Raw genomic sequence first — 10,642 nt, forward strand, 5'->3', positions numbered from 1 at the left:
ATAGCACAGTTTATTTTATAGTAATTTAAGTCAAATTTGGACGAAATTACATATAAAAAACCTGGAATAACTATTTGGTATTTTGTGTGATTGTATAATATTATTTGTGGGTACTTGAAACTTCTAAAGTATACTATTATATATCTATGATAGCACTACGGTCTGTTGTTGATGTATAACGCGTTACTTAATGGATATTGTGATATGTTTAATTTTAAAATTATTAATAATACTATAGATAAGTATACCTATAATATGTATGTCTAATATCTAGACTGACAAACCGTCTCCGCTCAGAATCGTTTTTCTTATACAGTGATATTATATCATTGAATTCAAATTTAATACTATCCATTATACAATGACCCTGCACTTGTAACCTACTGGCTACTGTACAGCAGAGCGACATCCACTTACCCACCTTTTTTTTTATTGAAATTGTGTAAATCGGGTACCTATCACTAGTATCAATTTTATTATATTAAGTGTAAAATTACAGGCACAAGGTGCAGACAGTATTTTAAAAATTAAAAACATAAGATAAAATATAAAATAATGTATTGTAAATTGTTATAGAAGCTGGAGACTGTAGTTTATTCTAATTTATAATCCAATTAATGTAACCGGGAATGTAACTATTAAATTCATCATTGAATGATTATTCAGAGATCACATTGGGATAAATGCCAAACGTATAAATGTAAATTAAATTAAGAAATTAATAATAATTAAAAAACATTTTGTAAAAGGAACAAGATTTATGCTAATATTTAAGTCTTAGTTATTATTAACAAATAAATACAAATAATAGATAATTTAATAGCTTTTTACTATTAACATTCAGTGTAAATAGGTTCTGATAGACTCATATGTAAAAATCGTCTATAAAATATAATTATTCATATAAAAAAATCCTAACAATTTAATGCAAGGATTCTCATTAATTGATCTTACAGCGGCCTTAAAACACCAAAAATACATTTTCACATCATTTATGCACTACACCTAACAAATTAAAATTTTATAAAATTTTAGTTCCCTAATATGGTTAGGGTTAATATGGTTAATATGTTATACTAATACAAACAATAATAATTGTTATTCGAAAATATAATTTTGTATACCTATTAATATTTACTAAATACCTACAACTAAACTAAAAATAAACATATGATTACATACTGAGTGCCTATAATAAAATATAATATATGAAAATTGAACCTTTATTACGAATACTTATCATTTACACAGACCATAAGAAAAAATAATTTAAAAAATTAAAAAATGAAAGAACACATCATTGTAAAGTTAATACAGTCATCGATCCTCTCATAAACTAAAATCTAAAATATATCCAATAGGTACATGTTGTATCTTGTACAACAACTTAGATTTTAACGGATAAAGAAAACATTACTTTTTAAATATATTCTTTTATTTTAATGACAAGACACAACTCAAACACATTTTATCTTCGGTTATTCGAGAAAAACTAGACATATAGTATGACTATGCGTTATCGACAACTTCTAACTCGTACAGTGTTACACTTTGTGATGACATTAATATTATATAACAGTACATTTAAAATTAACATATCAAATCATTATTATTAATTTCGTACTCAGCAGTATTCGGAGAAACTGATATACTTGGAATTTTACAAATCTAGTTGGTAGTATAGTTGGTACTGACATACTGTATACATTTGATGCATTTATTGTGTACCTTTATGTTAACTCTAAAATCTACTAATCACATTTTTATTTAATGATTCATAAAATACAATATGCTTTTATAAAAATAAGCTTGTACTTCTGATATCAATTCACCATCTTAATCAATAATTAAATTAATAAATGAAAATAATAATTTAAATAATACCCATATTATATTATTATAATTCAAATACAAAATTATAAACAATTTTGGTTTATTGCCATATCAAATTTCAATGAACAAATTGATCCTTAACACGGAACTCTTTGATATAAAAAGTTGCATTATATTATATCTGTAGATTCATCATATTGACGTACCCTTATAATTATAAATAAGTCTTTGACAAATAATTTTATTCACAAACATGATTCAGAATGCAACTGAAGGTAATTGGTGTTGCTTAATCTTCTTTCGAAGAAGTTTGTCTTTCCTTGTTGAGGAGTAAGTTCCATGAATGGATGGGTTTGACGACCAGTAAACCTATAATTAACATATTTAATTAAATTTAATAATTAATATTACTATGATCAATAAATGTACGTACTGTTGGAACCCCAATTCTTTTAACAGCCTATCAGCAAAATCTCCAATATAAATCTTTTCACAGCTTTTGCTGACCATTCTGACAGATGAAGCGTTTGTCAAATAATCTTGTACAATAGTTACAACTTCACAAATGATTTGTGTGATAACAGCTGGAGGTGGCTTTGATCCAATTGTTTAGAATAAGACAGGCAAAATATGTGTGTAAACTCTAAAAACATTATGATAATAAAATATGTGATACATTGTTTTCAGTAAGTATGTGGAAAGTAAATATTTAAATTTTTGAGCAGAGTATTGTTTAATTAAGATTTAATTTGACTATTAACATTAAAATCTAGCAATAACCGTTGCTTGAAAAAAACCGTTAAGTGTAAGTTACATCTACTAAGTACTAAACAACAACACATGGACAGTGGACCAGAAAGATATGAGTTATATATAAATGTAATATTATATATAAAATAAACAATTCATATTAATATATGCCAATAATTAAGGTGTACAACTTATTAGTCTGTATCTATATGAAATTTTAGATGTTTACAATGTTCACATGTTTCCACACTTCAATAGAACTTTATTTTATATCAAGTTGCCACTTACTCGCAATGTCCCAAAATATAGATCCAATTATCATAACAATCAGATCAATAGTGACAAGAACTTAAATAACTTTTTGTTTCTAAAAAACAAATGTAGCTGATAGCCGTATATTATCATAATTTTATCAATTAGGTAAAATTACAGTAAATAAAGAAAATTAATAACTTCAACGTAATCCCATCAAAATGTGTTATCCCTATAGTTATCTCAAAAAGAGTAAAATTGTTTTAAAAATTGTAAGGTGCATAGAAAATGCTAAGAGACCTGTTTTTCCTGATGTATTTGAAAACACCTGAAAATTTTCAATTTTTACCTGTCATCCAACTAGATTCACTTTCCTTCACAGTCCAAACTAGTTATGTGTTTCTTTGCAATTTAAATATGTTGAAGCTCTCTGCGTTATTGAAATTGGATTCTTGCTCAGCAAAATTGTATTGCCTGAAAAATTAAAACTTTGTTAAAAATATGTCGGTGCACCATTTGTTTTCTCTCTTTGAATAACGAGCAACATGCAAGTGTGAGTACAGTAGATCCAATTTTGTACTGTTAGCTTTAATGATATGACATAATATTATAATCAAACTTACAGGTAAAAATATTTTTCAAGGAACCTTATGGAGAAGGAAGCACTAAGCATTTATTTGTATTTTATTTTTAAAACAAGGTATGGATATTAATTTAAGATTGTAACATATATTTATTTATTTATTAATTTATTTTGACTAAACGGGCTGTGCCCTTTCGACATACTAATTATATCAATGTAGCGAGCTGTGACCAACTGAATAAACCTAACCTATCTAAATACCTATCTGAATAACATAATAATATGTACGTAATCATATATAGTACGCGCCGCGTAAATATAAATATAATTGTGATACGTGGGCGAGCGCTCGCGTAACATTAATAATAATAATATCGATGAAACCGCTTACACAGTAGGTGTGTAGTAGCAGAAGTAGCGCGACAATATCGTGTATACAGCGTGCAGCTAATAATATTAAGCGCGTGACCGTGAGTGGCATGTGTCAATATAAATATGACTACGTATATAAATATCTTTTAATATGCAAATATAGAAATTGTGCTATTATATTAAATAACACTACAAGTGTACAATAACAATAAATATAGGTTAGACATCCGGAGTGTGGAAAAGTGTGTGAAAATCTCACGCTAGGCCTAACCGCAGGTCTACCATATATGGTTGTGTAAAGTATAGAAGAGACAGGGATTGACCCAACGAGGAACGCTGATGGACAAGTGTTCATCAAACAGGCAGCCGGCCTCAATCAGAAAAGTCACTAAAGCTACATATTTAGACACAACTCGCTAACTTACAGTTTAATCATTAATTATTTGGACTTAGAACATTTTAATAAATATAATTATTTTATTTGAGTATAAATAAATATAAGTCATACCATCATTTTCGTGACTTTATTTCAAAATTTTTCCATCACTTCAACTGTACTAGTTGGGCACGTTACATCAAGCACACAATTGGATATTATACAATGTGACCCATGGACAGGTGGGTATGTTAATTAATGGCACAGTAAAATAGCTTTAAAATAAAAACCCATCAACAATATTCTCACCTTTAAGTTTCATACATCGCTCCAGTATTGTATGGCTTCATGTGAGCCGCCAGAATTATCTTCAAGAAAGTCAACGCCTGAAAATTGTCAACACATTGGCTCGACTTCCTTGTTCCTTGTATCTGGTACATCATATATTTCGGTTTTGAAAACCATAATAAGTATAATCCACTGTATGAACTAAAAACAATAAACCACATAGTAACTTTTGGTTTTGGCAAACATTTAAAATAGACTTGAGTAATATACTTAGATAAGTGTGTGTGAATTAGACATTATTAAGTTTCTCAGGCATTTCTGGGTGAATTAAAATCATCAACTGTAACGTCTCCAAATATTTTATTTGTCTGTTCATTTTCTTCAAACTCATCGTTGGAGAAATATAATTTTCTGAAAATTGTCATGTAGTAAAAAATATCTGAATATCTAATTCATGAATTATATTAAAAGGTTTTACCTCTTAGATGATTATTAGTCGTGCTCGGAGTAGTACCAGTGTTGCTGTAAGTTATTAAAATTTATTTTACCTATATTGTTTATTTTACTTCTCTATCCCAGGTAAGTGGTTTGGATTAAGTTTTGTGACAGCCTCTGTCCATAATATCCACTATATTATACTGAGCCTTGTTTATAATCACTGATTATGAAATGATTACAGCAGATTCTTACTCCGGATAGAAATTGGGTAATTAGACTGACCCGATATAATTAATTAAGAAATATAATAAGTACAACTAGAAAATAATACTTACAAATAAAAATTAACGTATTGTGTTATGTGGCGAGGCGATACTTTGGATTTCTCACTAAGAAGAATACACTTATGCATGGTAATTGTTAACCAAAACGTATGAATACAACTCTGTACGGATGTGGTCTGTATTTCTGTTCAAATTTCAAATACATAATCGAATGATTCAATTCAAAAGTCGGCGAACAATAAAATAATATTGTGTTGTTATTCATTTGATAACAATTATTACTAAGTGATACGTCAGAACGGTTATCTATTGGAGGTACTTTTGTGGGCCGATGTGACGGACATTTAAATTTTACCGTAGTCCGTAACATCGGGAACGCTGCCATCATGACCACGATTTAAATGCTTATAAAAAAAAATTGTGACTATCTATGTATTATTAATATTTTTCAACTGCTATTTAAACAATATATTAGGAGCCTTGCATTAATTTTTCACGCTTTTTTACCCAAAAAATAAAATTTTATTGATATTTAAAAATTGTAAAAATGACAATGTCCGTAAACACCTTAAAAAGAGTCAAAAGTGTATGGTGTATAGAAAATGAAAATTTAAATATTCAGTAAAATGTTGATGTATCTACAGTGTTTCGTAAGAAGAAAAATTTTTATAAATTCTCAACTCAAACTGCAAATAATTTGCTAATTTTCGTGATTTTTCGGTATTTATATATGCTTATAAAAAAGACTGTGACTATATATGGATGTTTAATATTTTTCAAATGTCATTGTTACAATATAGTAGGTATAGGTACCTACTCTACATATAATTATTCCAACATTATCGAGGTGGGTAGGTTATTAATGAAATAACTCAAACTTATATCAGTACTTATATAGGTAGTACTTCAAAAATAACACATGTACTATGACTGACAACGCAAGTAATTTTGCGAAAGCGTTTCGGACATTCTCAATTACATTGTGTGAAAAATCAAATACTTACTATGTTATACTGCCAATTGATGACTATAAACATTAAGATATAATAATCATATTTTAAAAATGTTTTATATTAATTAAATATTTCATGAAAATTCTATAAAGTTACAATACCCTAAATATTTTATTCAGAGTCCTAAAAACGATTAAAAAATACCATATAAAAGTCATAACAATTAACAGGTAGTGTTTAAAATGTATAATTAATATATATGTTAAGACGGTTTTATAATATATTGTTGTTAAACAATACAAATATCTATGTACCAAACTTATTACAAAGTATACAAATTAATGTACGCTATTTTACCTTTGAAATTCCATTCAGTATTAACAAATACATGTAGACTATAATAAGAACTCATAATGGCACAAATAAATAATTAACGATTTTACTGACGGAAGAGACTGATTTATTTTGCAATGTCAATACACATTATTATAATTAAAACAAATTATGTACTGTTTCGGCTATGGCATTTTTTAGTTTGAAATGATGTGGACTTGAATTAACAGTTCTAGAACAAAACAAAAAATAGTCAATTAATATAATATACTAAAGTATAAAAGTATAAAATCTTGGTAGAACTAAATAATAAATTCTAACAGGATTACAAAATTCGTTATACTTTACAGTTTACAGAGTTGATAAATATATTTTTTAAATCATATTTAAACTAACAATAAAGAATACATTGATTCAGAAAGTATTTAATATACATTTCAAAGGCTTAAGTTTTAAGAAAAAGTTTTTAACTAATACTTGGCATATACTTTTAATATTAATCATTTAATTGTACAAGTAGGATTAATTAATTATGTATTTCGTAATTATTATACTAATATAAAGTTGTGATGTCGACATTTAAAACTTTATACCATCTACTTATTTCATTTTATATCGAAAAACGAAAATAAATAAAAAGCAAAATGTTATATTAATTAAACAATAAAGCAACAATTTCATAATTTTATTTTTATTTATTATAACTAAAATAATATAATAATTATCAAATAACAACCTTAACCTTGATTTTCAAATACAGTTGTACTGTATAAAATACTTCCTAATAGGTACTTAATTTAAAAAAAGTTTTAAGTAATAGGTACTATAAAATTATTTAAATACATTACAACACTGGCAGCATATATTATATGGCTATACTATATGCGAAAATATATGACATATTGTTAGTCAATTTTAGCACTAATTAGAGGTAGAGAAATAGATTTTCGAGACTTTTATGTCAAAATATTAAACGTTTAGTAAGTTTAGATTACAAATTATATAAAATAGGTTATTTATATAAAATCGATAATTTATAATTAAATTTGATGTAACTATAAAATATTGAACAAAATTATTTAAACACTAATTTTAAAATTGTAATTACAAAAAAATTGTATATATTTTATAATGACGTACCTAAGTGATATAAAAATGAATATTGTTCTACTGATTCAATTTATAATCGTTACCTATACCTTGTGAAAAATTAAATAAACACACCAGTCTACGCATGTACACAACAATAAAAGAAAGAGACACGATATTGCAAATATTGCAAAAGTGAAAATAATACGATTCCACTATTATTCAAAATTAAAAAACCACAGAATTGTTAACTCACCATCAATTGGCTGGTGGCCGGAGTGGCTTTGGCAACCGATTTGATGGCCTTGGCAGATTGGACTTGTCCGACGATGACGATGTTCATGGTAACTTTTTCAGCGCCCATTTTTGGTTTTTTTGTTGGTTTTTTGAGGTGTAAAGTGAAACTGCAAGTAGACAAAAAATAAAAATAAAAATAGAAAACACGAATGATTAAAAATAATATAAAGATCAAAGAAATTTTGTTTCTCGTCAGCTGTATACTCACAGAAAATTGTATTTGCACAAAAATTTCGTTGTGCCTGAACGAAGTATCAGTACGTCCTTTTATACAGTGGCGGCTTTTGTTTAGTGAGAAGTAAGCTATGACGTGGTGGCGTGACCATATCTCTCAAAGGTGATTCGTTTAACTGATATCGTACGTCGGACGGCGTCAAATATTTCTATATTTATTTACATATTTTACTATTTAACTTTGAAAACACATCCATCGAGTATTGTGTGTATGGACCAAAATAAGTCACTAAATAGTGGACAAATATTGGACATTGTGATTCCCATTGTTAACCAATTTTGGTTGACGTCTACAACATACTCACGTCATGTTGACTTAAAGAATACAAATGTTTGTTGATAAATAGATTCCTTTACGAAATAGTCCACCAAAAAGTATTTGTTAATCATCTCCTTGGATTGTAATAAATTATTTCAAAATCCGATTTGAATATCGATAAAAACCATCAAAAATCAGTTTTTTTAAATGGTATTCAAATGTCGAATTGAAATCGAAAACAGTTTAAATCGATAATTTATACCAAAATAATAATCGTTTTATAGTAATTTGGTTATATTCAAATCAATTTAAAAATTTAAAAAATGTAAGTATGATAGGTCTACAATATTGTTCATAATAGGTAGCATGTAGCAATGTAGTTAATACGAAACACTCAAACACCTGACTAATATTTCATTTTTTTATTCCCGTTTCATAGCCGACAAATATGGATGCTCGAACGACGACGGGTTTTTCGTAGTAAGAAATCAAAATTTAAATCGATAAAATGTAAAATTTTTATTTTAAATCGAAAAAAGTACGTTTAAAATCGAATAAGAAATTTTTATACAATTAAATCGACACCTTCAACAGCAGAGAAATGATTAAAATATAATATTAATATGTTTTGTTTTAAATTGAAATAAAAAAAAAAAAGCAAATAAGTATTTATGAGTGAATTAAAATTAAAATTGAACATTTTTATATTTATTTCAATCCCAGAATAAACCACAATACAATATAAATACCTTTATAAATTATTATACCGCTTTCGTAAGAGAACAAGTACTATTTTTACCATCATAACATATATTTTTCATGTCATATAACCACTATGAGTGTATTATTCTTTAATTCATATTATTATAAAATTTTCTTTTTGTAGTTTTTATACAGGGCTTAACCATCGCGTTCTATGATTTCTGCATTTTAAGTAGCTACCTACAAAGTAGGTTAGATACCTATTATAGTTTCAAAAACTTAAATATTTACACAATTTCAATTGTGATCTATGCTCATATAATCTCCCTTTACTTAAAACCACGATTTTGTATAATATTCAAGATTAAGAAAAATATAAATATCGTAAGTTATAAAAATCATAGTGCAAATCACAAATTAATTATCAAACTACTTTTAGGCGTAAAATATGGGCGGCTGATCACTCGTCGGCTTTTCATCGACTTTCATTATCATCTCGTTGAATCATTTTTTTAACTTCGGATTTTTACCAATCATTTTTCATTATTTGGACTTAATAAACTTAAAAAATAATAAAAAATTTTGTTTTGTGAGTCCTTTGAACCAAGAAAAAAAAATAAAACAAAATAACGATTTATAAAAAACAAATTAATGAGATAAACATGTAAAATTAAATTAAATAATGAATTATCGCGTTTATATTAATTAATAATTATCAATAATTATGTCATACGAATAAAATTATGATTATTATATAAAACGATCAATTGTACCAGACTTTATCCATGGTTACTTATTGTACTTAACTAGGTAGGTAATCGAACATAATATTGTTCATCAATATGGGCTGTATACAAAATAAATAAATAGTAAATTCAAATAAATGTAAATCTGGTTGCTAACGATACAATACGATTATTTTCAGATGACTAACATAATAATAATATTATTATGTGTCACAATTGTGTTGGAAATTTTTTTACGACTAAGTGGTAATATATCGACAAAGTACCTACGTACACGTCTCCACACCTATTTTACAACAGAATGGTTAGGAAGATAAATAATTTTTTTATTGGATTTTTACCATATAATGTTCTTAGAGATGTACCTATTGTTAAAATTATATTTTTAACATAAAAAATTCGAAAAAAATGTACGTTTTTACAAAATTCAATTTATATTAATAAATATAAATAGGTACCTTTATGTAATTTATTTCAATTAATATATTTTTTTAACATTACCTATTTTTATACAAACAAGATAATTATTACATCTTTATCATCGATAAGGAACTCCAGGGACCAGGATTGTGCTGATTCCGATTTCTATTTCGGAAAATGTATGTTTATCTTATTCCAATCATAAGAAACGGAGGACGTCGGATCACAATTCCAAGCCATGACTTTTGCCATACATTTATTACAACTGACATTCCGTACAGATACCTAAATCATGTTTAAATATTTTCCGACCAGTTTAATAGGTATAATAATTCAATTTTTAATTTCGTGTTTAAAATAAAACTACCTAATCAAATAGGTATATTTACCCAGACAGCAATTTTTTGTTTAATAATATTATTATAGCACTATA

The 10,642-nt window shown here is 26.8% G+C and overlaps 2 long non-coding RNA genes across 6 annotated transcripts; both read right to left on the reverse strand.

Annotated features, from left to right (window-relative positions):
- Window positions 1–724: 724 nt before the first annotated feature.
- LOC100575936 lies at window positions 725–5,615 on the reverse strand. 5 transcript variants are annotated; one of them, XR_001679446.2, is made up of 7 exons: window positions 5,228–5,615; window positions 4,933–5,139; window positions 4,725–4,865; window positions 4,476–4,655; window positions 3,185–3,309; window positions 2,267–2,476; window positions 1,154–2,202 (listed from the first exon to the last, which is right to left on the reverse strand). It is a non-coding gene; the product is annotated as a ribonucleoside-diphosphate reductase subunit M2 B (long non-coding RNA). The 5 variants fall into 5 exon arrangements; XR_510701.3 differs by having other exon boundaries at window positions 1,158–2,202; window positions 4,933–5,169; XR_003839538.1 differs by having other exon boundaries at window positions 1,159–2,202; window positions 4,933–4,976; window positions 5,228–5,611.
- A 951-nt stretch (window positions 5,616–6,566) lies between these two features.
- LOC100575855 lies at window positions 6,567–8,402 on the reverse strand. The gene is made up of 4 exons (XR_510700.3): window positions 8,388–8,402; window positions 8,057–8,311; window positions 7,808–7,955; window positions 6,567–6,694 (listed from the first exon to the last, which is right to left on the reverse strand). It is a non-coding gene; the product is annotated as an uncharacterized LOC100575855 (long non-coding RNA).
- Window positions 8,403–10,642: the final 2,240 nt, after the last annotated feature.

Source organism: Acyrthosiphon pisum, chromosome A2, assembly GCF_005508785.2.
Source record: "Acyrthosiphon pisum isolate AL4f chromosome A2, pea_aphid_22Mar2018_4r6ur, whole genome shotgun sequence".
Lineage (NCBI taxonomy): Eukaryota > Metazoa > Arthropoda > Insecta > Hemiptera > Aphididae > Acyrthosiphon > Acyrthosiphon pisum.